Source organism: Anas platyrhynchos, chromosome 2, assembly GCF_047663525.1.
Source record: "Anas platyrhynchos isolate ZD024472 breed Pekin duck chromosome 2, IASCAAS_PekinDuck_T2T, whole genome shotgun sequence".
NCBI lineage: Eukaryota > Metazoa > Chordata > Aves > Anseriformes > Anatidae > Anas > Anas platyrhynchos.
Window position 1 is genome coordinate 121,248,618 of NC_092588.1, and position 15,737 is coordinate 121,264,354.

A 15,737-nucleotide genomic window follows, 5' to 3' on the forward strand; every position below is an offset into this window, starting at 1 on the left:
GAAGTTGTGAACTTCTGTGATTGATAGGACTGTTTTCAATACTAGAGTTTCTAAAAGTCTCTTGGATGTTCTCCCCAACTTACTGAAGAACACTAAAATCTTTAAAATGAAGCATATACTTGAGGATTTTTTTTCTTTATTCAGAACTTTAGAATTTTGTGTTTAGTCTGTTTGTTTGAATTAAAGACCAAAGTTTAAATGATTCAACCTATAACTTCTTTTATTTCTATTCTACCTGCAGGTAGGCTTAGATTGTGTTTTCCCTCTCAAGCAAAGGATTGGATTTCTTTATTGTTCTGTATGAATTTTAAAAGGACAGAAATAATTTTATATTGTTCAGAAATGATCAGTATGACAGAGGTAAATCTCTCTAAGAATAAAATGCCCCCTTGTACCCAATTACAGTTTTTCAAGTGGAATGAATGAATGTTTTCATCTTATTTTCATTTTCCCTATTCCTCATCAAGCAGGTTGCAAGTAATTAATAAATTAATTTTTGGAGACAAGGTCTTTTTCTATTTAATTCTTATTTGTTCCATTACTGGAAAAAAAAAATACTGCACAAACTTCCCTTTTAGGAATTATTTGGGAGAGACTTTACTGACAATTCTACTGTGCTTGCACAAATATTTTTTCAGACAATATTTAACTTAGATACCTTGTCTCTTTGCCAGGAGTTTCCAGCATGCTTTCTCTAGCTGAAGGAGTTTTTCATTTGCTCATGATGTCTTACATAGCCTATGGAAGTTTGGCTGTAGCTTTTCCTGATAGCTTTACTCCTCAGCCCCAGGCCAGAGAAGAAAAAACACATTAAGCCCGATTCTTCTTTTTGTGCATCCCAGTTTGATTACCCTCTGCGCTTCCTCCTTCCCCAAAGATATCAGTCACTCCTCTAATTCCTCCCTTTTCAGTTTTAATTTCTGGATTCTCTCTGCCCTTATACTTAGACAAAGTCAGCCTTCACATTGCTCTTTTTCTGTCACTGCTCACGCTTTTCTTCCATTTATGGTCACAGTCAAAGTTCAGAAATTGTCCTCTCTGACTGCTCTGCTTGTCATTTGAATTTTCTGCCTCGCCCTGTCATCTTACCTCCTTTGCTCATCCTTCCTTACCTGTTATACCAGATCATTCTGCTGCCTCCAGTTCATTAACACCTGTCTGACAAGCTGTTCATTTGGGAGCATTTGAGCCATAGGACACAGCCCCATCTGAGGAGAGGTAATGACCTCCCTGAGCCCCTGTCTGCTTCTTGTCTTTGTGCCTGACTCTACACCTAAATCAGTGTATCTGACACAAATCCAGAGTCTTCATGACAGAAATGATCAAAGCCGTCATAATCCTTCTCTAATGATGAGATGAAGTATTTACATGTTCACCTCTGATCTTTATATAAATGGCCACATTTTTGACATTTTCCTCTCATTAAATGGATTTTGCAAGCTAGAGGTTGTCAAAATAAGTAGGACAGCAGCTTCTGGCACCATTTTTTTAGGGTGTTCTGACTTGAATGCCATCCTTAGAAGCACTGGCACAGATATTTGTGTTATCTTTAGCTGCTGCTCACTCTGAACTCTGCACAGGAAGTTTTTAGGGAAAAGAAAATCTAGTAAGGGAAGAAAGACTGCTACTGCATTTCCTTAACTGTTTATGCTACTTTTATTTTTTTTTTCTTCTTTTTCCTTTCTGTGTGTGCATTTGTGTGTATGTAATCTTTACACTTACCTTCTTATTCTAGGTCTTGTGTGATCCCTGGATCAAATAAGTCTCAGAGTGGGCTGCTGAAGGAGAGTGCTTGATGGAGGTCATGGGTTTGTATGCACCTGCTCTGAATCTGGAAGAAGGATATGCAATTGATTTTCAGAACTCGCGTGATTTCCTTAAAAAATAACAACTCATATTCTTAGAACATTTGATTTTATTCTGCTACCCTTTAATAACATGAAGTCTGAGTCATGGTTGTCGTCAGGACTGTAGCACATCCAGTAGCTGTGTGTAGATGTAATGGGTCCAGGAAATCCTCTTGATTACCTAAACTTGAAAGTCAAATGTTCAACTTTGTTATGAAACAAAATAAATTCTGTGAGTTTTAAATAAAATACCAAGGCTAGATTCATTTGTGATGGAGACAATGGTGTCCTGTATTCTCCCTTATTAAAGGACACTTAAGACCAGGATTGAACCAGCTGGGTTCACATTTTTTGTTGTCAGTCAGAATAGAGATTGAAATGGCAGTTACCTCATTTAAATGTGGATTAAATATGTTTTCCTTCTGAGTTTGCTAAATATTTGGTCTCTCAAGAACATGTGCCTCAGTTTCTGAGTTTAATTCAGTGAATTTCATAAACATTGAATGAAAGAAAGTAAGAAGACATCTCCACAACATTGCATTTCCATACAAACAAAATTATTCCTGAACTGGACGTGATAATTGTTCTTATAAATAACTACAAATCAGCAACCTTAATTTATTTATTTATTTATTTATTTAATTATTATTTATTTTTAATATCTATTTTTTAAATTTTATTTTATTAATTAATTTATTTTCTATATATATTTTGGTAAATAAGTTGTTTGCCAAAATGTTTGTAAATTAAAATATTTAAGGATAAACAATTTTAACAGTTCTGTTTTAAGTACTAGGGATTCTTCAACTGTGACAAAAAGTTGTGTTTTTTTTCATATTGATGTCACTGAAATTGCTACTGATCAACTTGCTGATATAATTTCTATATTGGTATAACTTTTTAATGTTGTGTACAGTTTATTCTGTTACTTCTTTAATCTAGAATTCTTTGTTTTTCTGTCATAAAACAATTCTGCAGCCAGAATCAGGTCCTTTTTATCATATTAATTTTGTATTGCAGAAACCTGTTATCTTTTAATAAAGTTCTAATATTCACTGAAACATAATCCTACTGTATAATCATACAGATTCAGGTATTAGCACTTCCTTATTACATATTACTTTGAAAAAAATATGCTTCTGGAAAAAAAAAGAATACCTTAATACCTGAAAATGTACAAGAGCTTGTAATACAGTTTCAGATTCATATAGATGTATAAAACCTCTTTAGCATAAACTAACAGCGCCTTAAAGAGTTAGAGAATTTCACCTTTCAAAGCACCTAAAGCAAGTTTAATGTTATCTACTGTTTGCATGTTTTGTTGTCTCTTGCGGTTTAATTGTGATTGAAAGTAGTACTCTATGAAGCTCTTTATCCTTCTTGTTATGCACAGACAGAATCCTTTGAGGCAGAGCTCACAGGATTAAAAAAAAAAAAAAAAGGAAAAAAGGCAGCTTTTCAGAGAAAGTAAAGACCTAGTCAACACTGGGAAATGCTGGTCCAGTAATGATGACAAGATAACTGTAAAGAGATATTATCAGAATAGAGTCTATTTATAGACAGTATTCATCAAGAGCATAATGCACTGAAGGGAAGATGAAATTCTTGTGCTGATAATGCACACAGTTGTAGCTATATATAGCTCTTCTGTACTCTGTAGAGGGTTCCTTGTGAAAGTTGATACAATAAGGGCTTTAGAAATAAGAACCTTTTCACTGCCTGCAAGCAGGAGAAAGTAGGAAACAGTATCACAATAAAGTTGCTTCTATCAGTACTTTTGAATTGTTTTTTAAGGGCACCATATGACAGATGAAGCCTTGTTTTTCACACTCAATTTACAGTTCAAGCATTTCAAGATGTCTTTGGCTAATGGCTGTGTCCCCAAGCCTTTTCATTTGCTATTAGTCCCCTTGGCTCTGGAGAAGGAACATCTTACAGCACTCATAGCGGTGCGTGAACAGATTTCCATGCTGGAGTCTTGTAATTACAATGCTCTGAAAAAACATATAAACTAACAAAAAAATTCAAGAGGAATTGTGGTGTCTCCGTATTTTTTAGGTTCTTCATCAAATTTCTCTAGTTAATAAAACCTTCCTTAACCACAATAGCCATCTAACCTTGTTCTGAAGGTCCTCATGCATGTCCCAAGTCTCTTAAGAAGTCCCACAGAAAGCAGAAGTTCAAATATGTCCCTTAATACTGTAAAGTGTGAGTTCTTGCCAGCTATCAGAGGGATTCCCCTTATTATCTGAAGAATTAGCAAAGAATCCCGACATCCCACTTAAAATATATATATATATATATATATATTTGTAAAGAATATTGATGATGGAAATTAAACAGGTTTTTGTCCTGCTGGATGCTATGTTATGTATCTTAAACATAGTAGACATTTCTTATCTTGTGCTAGGAAGTACTGTTTGCTTAGATGTCTTCTTGTTTTTGGAGGTCTTAGAAGGTTTAAAAAGTCTCCATCTAACACTAAGCTGCTCTCCTCTTCCCTTAAAGACCCTAATAAATGAACAAATCAACAGGGAGAAGTCACTACACACTGTTTCTAAAATAACTTGAAATATCCCACCCTGAAATGCTGCTGCAAAAGACCAAGTCTCAAAATATTTCAGTTTCTTGAGAAAATGAATAGAAGTGATCAAACTGAAATTGTTTGGGAGTGTATGATCTGATCTGTTCTGCAAGTCTTACATAGCAGTTCGGCTTCCAAAAAAAAAAAAAAAAAAGGTATAAAAAATTTCTTTTGAATCTAAAAGAAGTATTCAGCTTTTTTTCCCACATTTCTGTCTTAAATGGCTTACATATTTGTATACTGATTTGGTCAGGAAATAGTGTTTGATTTTCCCCTCTTTCTGTTCAGAGCCAGGTTAATGTTCATGTATTTTTTTTTTTCAGTGTTTGTTTTTATTGTTATTGTGGCATGAATTATTCTTAACAATATGATATCTTTCACTAGGCCTATTGTGATAAACTAGAATAAAACACAGCAGGTCAGTGTTCTGCACTGCAATCAATTTTGCAGTGACTGGGTTGCAGACACAGTAATATATCAGCAATCTAGAGGATAGAGGAAAGGCTATTTCACAGCTGTAATTGCCAAAGAAGTATGAAGATTACCTGTGAATGTATATGCACTTGGATCCAGATGTTCTTTTTCCACTTCACGTGTCCTTACTTTCAAAGATAAAGTTTAATATGTGTAGTTTAGAGGAATATTTTTATTACATTGTGCCTGGTGAAAGGTACAAAGCTATAGTGAAAGGTGAAATTACTGGAGACTCTGAAAAGAAATTTAGTAATTATGTTTTCCTGTTGTAGGTTTAGACTTAATGGGGAAGAATATCTTCATGGTATGGCCATTAAACACACAAGGTTTTTGGATCCCATAAGTAAATTCTCGGTTATTAACAGCTGCCTCAGATTTTTATTTTTATTTATTTATTTTTTTTATTTACTGAGGGACTAGGTGGTATTTCTGTTCTTATTAAGTTTCTGTTATTCTGTTATTCTGTATTATATTTCTGTTCTGTTATTATTAGGTTTCTGTTAATTGTCGTTATTGGGAGCAAAAGGATTTTTTCTTAAAGTTAGGTTGGTACATATAGATGTACTGCGAAAAGGACAAGACTCAACAAATTTGAACTTGTCTCGTTTTCAAGCCAGACTCTTTGGCAGTGTGGTAGATCAGTGTGAGGAAACAGATCTTGACCCTATGTGGGTAGCAAAATAGTGAATCTTTTTGTTGTCCTGTAATTTGTTTAAATGTAGTATTAACTCAATATGTTCTTAAATTTTAAGTTTCTGATATAGATAACATTATGGTAGCAGTTGGAGGAAAAAGAAAAACCAAACCAAACCAAACCAACCAACCAACCAAACAACCAAACAAAAAACAGAAGAAAAGCCAGAGGAAAATGTAAAAGTAGCTGAGCAAAGAACAATTTCTGGTACCCAAATCTTTCACAATACTGTTTGAGAGGGAAACTGAGTAACTGTATTTGCAGTGTTTTTTCCAGGACTCAGTCATTTACTCCAGACCAAGATTAATGGTTAATTGATTTATTGCAGGATACATACAGCATTGAATTTGGTGAGTTTGTACCAACAACATTATTCATATTGGGACAGAAAAGAGTAGATAGCAACTTCTCAGAACTTAGGGAATACCGAAGTTCATCTTTAATTGTGAAACCTCAAGTTAATTTTCCCGCAAGATTTCTTCATGATTTATTGTGCTGAATATAATTATTTAGAGCATGAGCTAACGAAGGGTGATTTTTGTATGGCTTTTTTCTTGCTTGTTGCAAATTTGGGAAAGAGTTTAAATTCTGCTTTTGCTGGCTTTACTACTTTAAAGTAGTAAACTGTATAAAGTTGGTGAATGGTTTTAATTACAAGAAAAATGAGGTGATGATTGCAGGAAACTGCATACCACTATCTTGTTGGAACTCATACCGGTGGAGTCAAACGCCAGCAATTACTGAGCATGAGTACTACTGTGAGACTACATATTCATGTAGTCTCCTCCAGTATTTAGTTTCATACCCTTCTCTGAGCCATAGGTACTCAGGGCAATGCAGTATTGGTGTTTTCATGGCCCTTCTGCCATAGCAATGAGAGGAGCACAGTTCTCTCTCTCCCTATTTTATTACCCCATCTCAATTCTACTTCTGTTTCTTCTCCAGACTGTAGTCCTCTCCTCTGATTCCCCAGAAAAATCATGTAGCAGAGAAGTGCTCTGTTCATGGGATATAGGTTGAGGTGAGAGGGGTTTCTCATTTCATGTGAAAAATTTATTTTTTTAAATGACTGGTAAATACTTTTTGGTTTACCTGGTTTATTTTACTTCTATACAATTCCTTGCCTTCTGTGGTTTTCACTGGCATTGGTTGTTCCTCTTCATTGCTTTATAGTAAATCTGACTTTGAAACTGTCTCAGAGATGGAGATCAAAATTAGTTCACTTTTGCAGGTGACCTGCAAAACTCTGCCCACTCATTTTCATAGAAGGACTGAGATTTATACATAAATAATAAGCAATTCATAGGTGAAAAAAATTCAGTATTATTAGCATTAGTAAAACACAAGTACCTGCATATTCACCTCATCCCTCCATCTTTGTCTGGATAAATCACATGGCTTACACTAAAATATTAATCTGTGCCATATAATAAGTTCCTTGGGATTTCTGAAGCGAAGGATATATGATCAACTGTGAAGAACTGTTTGCTCATTGCTCTTGAATGGCTTTTATTTCCTCTCAGTACATTGTTAATTTCCTTATGAGAAAAGTCCTTTAGATGTTAGATAATGAAATCTACATTCATTCTCATTAGTGAGTTAATTATACTCAGAATTTTTCTATGTATATGTGCATGTATATATGTATGTATATATATGCATGTGGATCATCAAATTAAGCACCTAAACAACTGTCCAGGTGAGTTATGTACAATAAAACCAGTTCGAATTTGCCAAACACAATGGACTCCCTAAAATGACCTAAAAGTTGCATACCTTCAGAGAAATTTTGTTTTCATACCAGATAACACAAATAGGATCGGAGAGAGGGTTGTTGATCAGATGCATCAAGGCAATTCTTTCATGTTCAAAATACCTTCAATATTATGAAGGTATGCCCACATAAAGAAGTGAAAGTCTTTCAGTGAAAGTCCAAGGCACTGTTTTTTTTTATATTAGTTGGTGGTCTGTACTTAAATGCAAAGTAGATCTTCAGAAGGTCCATCATATCAAGAGGTGCCATCTACTTTAGTCTAGTTCTTTTTGTACATTGTAAAAAGATGAGAAGTGGTTATATGTATGTATATTTACCTACATTCTGACAGCTTCCATTTTCCCTGTGCCATGTTTTCGAGATATAGTATCTCAGTGAATCAATAGGACAGTTGTGTTGATTTGAAATTCAGGTTTTTAGGTTTTGGAAGTTTATAGTGGAAGGAATAGATACTGTGATTAATCTACTCCTTCACTTCCTGAAGCTTTACCAGTTCTATTAGACAAGATATATTAAGGTTTCCAAGGCTCTCAGTAAAACCATATTATAGAAAAAATACCACACTGTAGATATTCCTCTAAGAAAAAGAGAGCTCTCACTGATGAGAAAGAAGAACCCATGGACAAACACTTGAAAAATTCCCATTTGATTTTATTCATAGAGTTGTCCTTTTAAAATTGCAGAAGGCCTCCTTGCAACACCTAGGTTATTATGTTTCACATTTTTAATTTTACAGTAACTTGCTCTTATAGCAGAAGTCAGCTTCTTTGACTGGCAAAATCAAATAGTATATTTACTCTACAATATTATTTTCTATATTTTCTTGTGAATTTTATAAACTTTTCTGTTCGAATTATATTGAATAACAAGTAATGGTATGAATACATGAGAATGTCTTAAAATTAGTTTGTTGGTTTTGGTGTTAACTTTGGTTGAGAGAAGCAAAATCTGTTTCAGTGACACATTTCTTTCCGTATGTCTCAGAAACTCCACCTTACTCCACCAACACTGTGGGCTTTAAACTCTGATATAGACTGTGACAAAAGAGGTGTTTTTTCCTTTGTTTTGTTGTTGTTGTCCTTGTTAGTGCTTTTTTTTTTTTTCATTTGCTCATTTTTAACTGACTGGATAAAAGTACTGAATTCTATGTAGTGGTGAGATCACAACATTCTCTATGGTGGGCTACACATCTATTTCTTTTAAGAGCCAGTGAGTACCTGGACAGAGATGTTCTTACAGTAGGAGATGGATCCTGTCAGAGAACTGTCAGGTTTCCTCTGAAGAGAGATGTGGAAACACAGGTAGTGCCTTTTGGCTGTGACACCAGTTCATGAATATCCATAACTGTTTTTGTCTTTGCAGTGAGTAGGTAGGTGGAATTGGCACACGTAAGGAGTCTATCACAAGCGTTTCAATACTGCATAGTAAAAAACCGGACCTTTGATCCACAAAATAAGGCTGCTTTATTTATACTTAATTTATACTAGATCTTTGGATGGATAGATTTGACTATGGATCACATTCCTCTGATCTTATTTTGTTAGAAATGTATTAAATGGTATTAAAGCAATAGGTTAACTGTAACTGTTTTAGAGCCACATGTCTACATACTCTAGTATTTGTGTCAGTTATTCTTTCAGAACCCTGGGATGGACATGTACAATCTCCTAAGTGTATGCAGTTTTGTGATACCATAATATTCTGTGTAGCTTGTTCTACTCTGTATGTGCTGGACAGCAGTGGCACTGAATGGACTGGATAAATATATTGATTTTTATTTGAAGGGCTTGTCCTTCTGAAACACACAGCTTTACTTTGTCAGCTTGTATTTTTTTCTGTGAAAAGGATTAAATTCTTCTTGGAAATGTTTATTAAATTATTGATATCTGACCTTTGGCATGACAGACAGGAATATGTTTTCAGTGATTAGCAAGCAGCATACTGAAGGTAGAATTAGTGTGGATCCTCCCAATAAAGGCATATATTCACATGAGTATATTATATATAATCCAACTGTGTGTGTGCATGCATTCATATGCGCGTATATTTATATTTCGTTTTTTGCATTTCCTAGAATGAAATCCTGCTAGCAGAATTTTATATTCAAAGAAACACTTATTGCTTAAAAAATATATAAACCTTTAACCTCTTATTTTTTGAATTGTTATGTTGAATGGATTAGATACTTTTAGGGGGTAAATTGTGTGTTTTGATGTGGCAGATTTCAAGCCACTATAAATAATCTGACCTGATCTATATACGCAGCATATGGATATTAAAAAGCATTTCTATACATTTTTTGGAAGAAGGTAATATTGTGAAAGAAGTCATTGTCCTTTAATGTTGTACAACATTTTTTTTTTCTTCTTCTTTTCTTTTTGTTAGAGGTTTGTATAAAACTAATGAAATGGCTCAACAGAATTTGTATTTTATGGTTACTCACATGGTAGAAGCTGTATCCTTAATATTAATATTTTAGTCTTGGTTTAAAAATTTATTTTTGTTGTTATTTATTTATTTATTTAGCCCATAATAATCAGTACATATTATTTTAATGTTCTGAAAACAAAACAATATTTTTTTGTTTGTTTGTAAAAACCTTCAAGCTTCAGGTGTGTGGTTTTTATTTATTTATTTATTTATTTATTTATTTATTTATTTATTTATTATTCTGTTTTGAAGAATAGAGAACAAAGAATGGAAGTTTTCATTGCAATGACTGTGAATCAATCCAGCATTTTAACAAAAACATTGCTAGCACTTTGGAAACCTTTTCTTTAATCAGATATTTAATACTGCAGGAATCAGAAATTGATAACGGTGATTTTTTAGCGGCTTTGAAAATTGAAACAATGGCTTTTTCAGTCTGTAGCAGTAGTTCTTAACTGTCAGTCTAACATAGCTAAAAAACTATTAAGAGAAAAAGAAGTGTTTTTTTTTTTTTTTTTTTTCTTTCTTTCTTTCTTTTAAACCATTTCCATCATTCCATCATCCTTTTATTATTTTTTTAAAAGTGTTTCTCCACAAGAATGTACCTGTTATTGGTACTGATGAACATCTCCCTGTAGTTCTTAAATCTTTCTTAATTCATAGGGAAAAACTAGACTGGTCCTGAAGATCATCAAATCCTTTAATATCTGGGAACCATATCTCCTGTCTCTTTTAAAAACTTTATATTGAATGTCCTCTTAAAACTGGATAGCTCTTTGAATTACAGGTTGCAGTCTGATCTGCAACTTTGTTGAAGAAAATTGGGTTAAAGTGTTTTTAGCCTTCCGCGATTTATATAACATCTTCTTCTATTTGTAACTTAGAAATATCAAAGAGAAGCCTTTTTTTTTTTTTTTTCCTTCAGCAAGCATATTACAGAACATATACACTGAAGTCATAGACTTTTCTAATTTTCTAAATTCTAGCCTTCAGTGGTTCTGTGAATGGTCACAGAAAAAGGATGCCTGTGGCCATGGGGAACATACTCAGTACAGGTCTATATGTATGTAACAATTACATAAAAGAGAACAAATTCAAAACATAATACTGAAAGAGATTACCTCGGAATATCTTAAAGCTGAATCAGGACAGGAATTTGTTTTCAGAGCAGAAAGTTAAAAGTTTCAAATTCTTATCCTAATAAGACTTGGACTTTGATGACCCAAGTGGGAGTTTTAACTATTGGGCGGTAACATATAAAAAAGCTGCATGGATTTTTATTTCTGTAAGCTTTTTTATTGACCCATTTAGAAATGCTGTAAGTAAAAGTTGTGTTAGACTCCTAATTATCTTACCTGGTTAGAATTTTTCTATAGTATTCCATAAAATCATAGAATGGTTTGGGTTGAAAAGGACTTGAAAGGTCATCTAGTTCCAATCCTCCTGCGAAGGACAGGGACAATTTACACTAGACCAGGTCACTCAAAGCCCCATCCAACCTGGCCTTGAACACTTCCAGGAATGGGGCATCCACAGCTTCTCTGGGCAACCTGTTCCAGTGTTTCTCTACCCTCAGAGTGATGATTTTTTTCCTTATATTTATTCAAAATCTCTTTTACTTTAAAATCATTGCCCTTTGGCCTATTACTATGCTCCCTGACAAAGTCCCTTCTCAGCTTTCCTGTAGGCCACCCTTAGGTACTGGAAGGCCACTATAAGGTCTCCCCAGAGCCTTCTCTTATCCAGGCTGAACAACCCCAACTCCATCAGCCTATCTTTTTAGGAGAGGTGTTCCAGTCCACACCTTTGTGGCCCTCCTCTGGGTTGTCTTTAATAAGTCTATGTCCTCCTTATAGGTTAGCAAAAATAACCAACCAAAAATCCAGAAGTCCCCAACCATTCAAAACTCTCCAACTTTTTTGGAGCTTGAACTGAACAGAGGAATACATTACTCATAGACAGGGAGTCTCAGCTCCTACTACTGGGTTGAGGATCAGCCCAACAAGTCTTCCAGCAGTAAAATTTACTAACAAAACTCCTACAAAAATTTCAAATAATGTGGCACTCACATGTTAAAGCAAAGATGTCTAACTAGGGCTGTTCAATTACACATAATCATAAATACTTATTCTGTAGGTACACATGCATGGGTGGACATTATTAGGTACATACATGCTATAGACCAGGCTTATTGATACTAGAGAGACCAAGAGTGGGCAGAATAATTGTGCATACTGAGCTTTATATTATGTTTCTTCCTCCAGAAAGTAGTGAGAAATTTTTATGTTCAGAACACACTGTCAAGTCTCAGGAACTCTACTTAACCATTACAATTTCATGGGTTTCTGAAAAATTTTATACAATGCTACTCAAAGCGTTGCTAAAAATCCACAGAAGCAAGGCTTTTAAACTATGACTTTTTATTTATTTAATTAAATTTTTATTTACAGGAACTTAAAGAAACAGTTGCTTCAGGCTGCATAGGATAAAGAAAAGATTGCTGCTTTTTGCTTCTCTGTGCCCCTATTAAACTTCCTTATATAATGTTAAATCTCTTTGAAAATCAGGCTAACAAACACAGTGTAAGAATATACAGTACAGCTGACTGGAGCAATAATTAAAAAAACAAAAACCAAACCACACACACATGCACAAACTAGCTTTGTGCTTAGGTGGATCTATTTCTATGAGAGTTTTTTTTTTTTTTTTTTTTTTTAAAAAAAGGGAATTTTGCTTTACAGTGCACATCAGTTCTGTCCTTCTTTTGTGCAGCATTTGATGAGCTGTAATTGTATTCTGGCAGTCACAATGAAGCACATTAATTTTGCTTTTAAGTCTTTTGAAATACAATAGAAAAATATGCAAATGGTTCAGGAGGAAGTATGTAATTCAAAAGAGGTGTTAGAAGTTTCATTGTCTTTTCAGGACTACTTTATTCGTCAGGATAAATCAGGAGTCTATTTCCACCCCAAACTTTGAAATACCATTTTTACACATCCTGATGAAATTCTAGCATTTCTAATGTGTGTGGGAGGGAGGGGGGAGTTTATGTCGTTGCTCCTATTATTTAATTGTATATGTATCTACATGTTAAAATGGGCCATTCCCTTATGGATTTACTTAAAAATAAAACCATCCCACTGATAGTAACTGAATTAAAGTCAGCAATGTAGGGAGCAAATTAGCTCTATTCTTACAGTCTTTTTGTGAATAAATCTGCCAATAAACCCTTGATATGTCAGAAGTCTAGCATATGATCAAGTATATCTTACAGAAATTAGGTTTGTAAAGTGACACAGCTTTCATTAGAATCCCGGGAGGCAAGTGACTTGTCAAGACCTATAACCTGAACTCTTGCCAGTCTGAGAAAAGCCCAAATTATAATATAAAATTGTCTCCTGTTTACTTGTGAACAGATTCTGATAATCATGCAGAAAGGTTATATATGTTATACACAAGCTATCTTTCTGTGTGATATTTACCTGAATTTGCAGAGGTGTTCATATACTAACTCACAGAACATGAATCAATAGGCAAACCCTATGTAGGATGTTGCATCGATGACATGATGGGCAAGATCCGTATGCATGACACTTGAAGACTTATTCTCCATATTGTTTTTGATCATTTCCGTTTGTACCTGACTTAACTAATTAGAAATTCTGGTAGCTGCATTGCTTCTTTATATCTAGTTTTGAGGTATTCTTGCAGAAACTTTAAACTGCTTTAAGCAGCTAGATGAAAAAGGTTTTATTCACTGAAGGCCAGGGCTCTTGGAAGCTGCTTTGAGTTCTTAAGGGTCTTTCTGACCATTGTTTGAGATCCTGTCAATAAGGTGAAGAAAACTTCTATTGCAGAAATAGTGGAACACTATGCAGGCAGCTTTGCTGTAAACATCCTGTGGATTACACAGAAGTAACTTGCTGGAGTGGCAGGTGGGTAGCTTGGTTTGATACTTGTCACTTTCCAGAATTTAGTGCTCCAGAAGCCTCATTTCTCAGAGGAACAGTGGAAAGATTATACAAACTGAGCGATGTGATGGCTTGAATAATACTCTAATAGTATTTAATGCTTGGGGCATCAGAAATGTATTAGCATGATTGTGGATATAATGCTTCTGATGTGCGTCATGTATAAAGTCTTGGTCTATTGTCTCTCTCTCTCTGCAACTTTTTTTTTGGAGAACAACAACAACATCAAAAAACACCTCACACCACACCTGCACCTTTAAAAACTTACCATTTTTTGAAGGGTTTGATGTTCCTTAAAAACAGTACTAATTTTGATGATCAATTACATAGTGACAGAGTTTAAATGAAGTCACTTGAGTGAAGCTGAATAGCAGATTTGGCATGAGCAGGTGGGTTAAATGCTCTGATTCTCTCAGAGTTTTTCCCCCAGTTCTCTTGTCCCTCTAGTTCAAATTCCAATCTCAATCTGAATTCAACCCCCATTTCAAGTGGGATAGCACATGGAGCAGATGAAGCATAAAACCATCCTACCAAACAAACAACCCACAAAACACTTTGTGTGACTGTCACCTTTGGAGTAGAGATATGCTTCTATGACTCACTTTATGCTTAGCTTGATGACAATGCAAATGAGTATTGAAATCTATTGCTTGCTGTAGATCTCTCTATGAACATCAGGCCATATATAAAGGCATTGAACACTCTTCCCCATGTGAGCTTCTAGAAGTTACTCAGTACTACATGATCACAAGCATTGTCATGACTGCCTTTGCTTTGATTTTCCAGCTCGTTTCTAAGAGGTGTCTTAGCCAGAACAACTTGTCAGCTGGAAAGAGAGAGCACTCTTTCCACTCGCTAGCGAGCATCCCTCTGGAACACTTGTGTGATTTTCTCTTATGAAATCAGGTGAGAAAGGAAAATAAAGAAACAGCAGCAACTTAAAATGGCTGTCACTAGGCATTTAATATCTCAGAGTTTTGACTTACGAGCAAGCTATTACCCGTCAGCTGTACTGCACTAAGTACAAAATAGAAACAACCCAGGAAACTTATTGTGGAGAAAACACCTCTGCCAACTTACTATCCTGAGGGAACTTCTGTTCTTAATGCTTTGGGAAGAATGGAGCAATTAACGCTTGTGAAGCTCAAGCGGCTGTTGCTCATTAAGTTGCACTTAATGTATATTTCTCGTGTTTTATCTGTGCTTTACATTGGCCCCAAGAGGCTAGCTGGGGGATAAAATGTTGTTGTTTTAAACATGCTGTAGGGTAATAGCTATTGTGACTACCACAGGGAGCTTGTGTAATGCAAGGGGAAGACAGAAACAGAGATGGAGAAAGGGATGAAACCAAGTATGTGTCTGCACTGTGCTAACCAAGGGGGAACAGATCTTTTGGCTTAGTGGGTTTGGGTTTTCTTTTGTGCCAAGTACTTTAGGCTGTATGGCCTTGAGCTGTTCATTTTAGCCTTATGTTCTCATTTTGAGTAGCTTTTACTTCTGAGAAAGGTATGTCTGATGCTGTTGTGTGCTCAGGGATAGGTGTTCATTTCTGATGGTCTGCAAATGAGGTGTGTATGGGAAGTACTGAAAATTACTAATGCTTCTAAAAGGTTTTTAGTCTTAATGCTCTTTTAATCTGTTTCTACTTGCAGATGAAGCTCTGTGAATTCTGTTTTTGGCAGTAAGAGATGCTTAAGAGGTTTCTGACCTCAGCTATTCTTTCCCATCCTCACAGTGAAATTATATAAAAATAACAGGTGGGGGGCTGTATGGTAAACGGAACTGACTTCAATTTAGAAAGTATTAAAGAGTATTTTTTCATGTTGTGAATGGAGGGAAAGGGAGTATATTATTCCAATGACTAGCTAGGTTCCAGGGTATTTGGAGAGTACACAGTGAGTGATACAATGTTGAGACATCCCTAAGTTAACATTCTAAAGAGAACGTTCATTGAACCACAGAC

General features: G+C 35.0%; 2 long non-coding RNA genes across 4 annotated transcripts in view; one reads left to right on the plus strand and one right to left on the minus strand.

The window, feature by feature from the left end:
* Positions 1 to 15,737, minus strand: part of LOC140001585 (uncharacterized) — a 37,965-nt gene that overhangs the window by 14,455 nt on the left and 7,773 nt on the right. For both annotated transcript variants that reach the window (XR_011806940.1, XR_011806941.1), the window contains exon 2: positions 1,723 to 1,831. This is a non-coding gene — a long non-coding RNA (uncharacterized lncRNA). The remainder of the gene's footprint in view (positions 1 to 1,722; positions 1,832 to 15,737) is intronic.
* The window catches only part of LOC106020179 (uncharacterized), a 46,758-nt gene continuing 41,163 nt past the window's right edge, over positions 10,143 to 15,737 (plus strand). For both annotated transcript variants that reach the window (XR_005263926.2, XR_011806943.1), the window contains exon 1: positions 10,143 to 15,125. This is a non-coding gene — a long non-coding RNA (uncharacterized lncRNA). The remainder of the gene's footprint in view (positions 15,126 to 15,737) is intronic.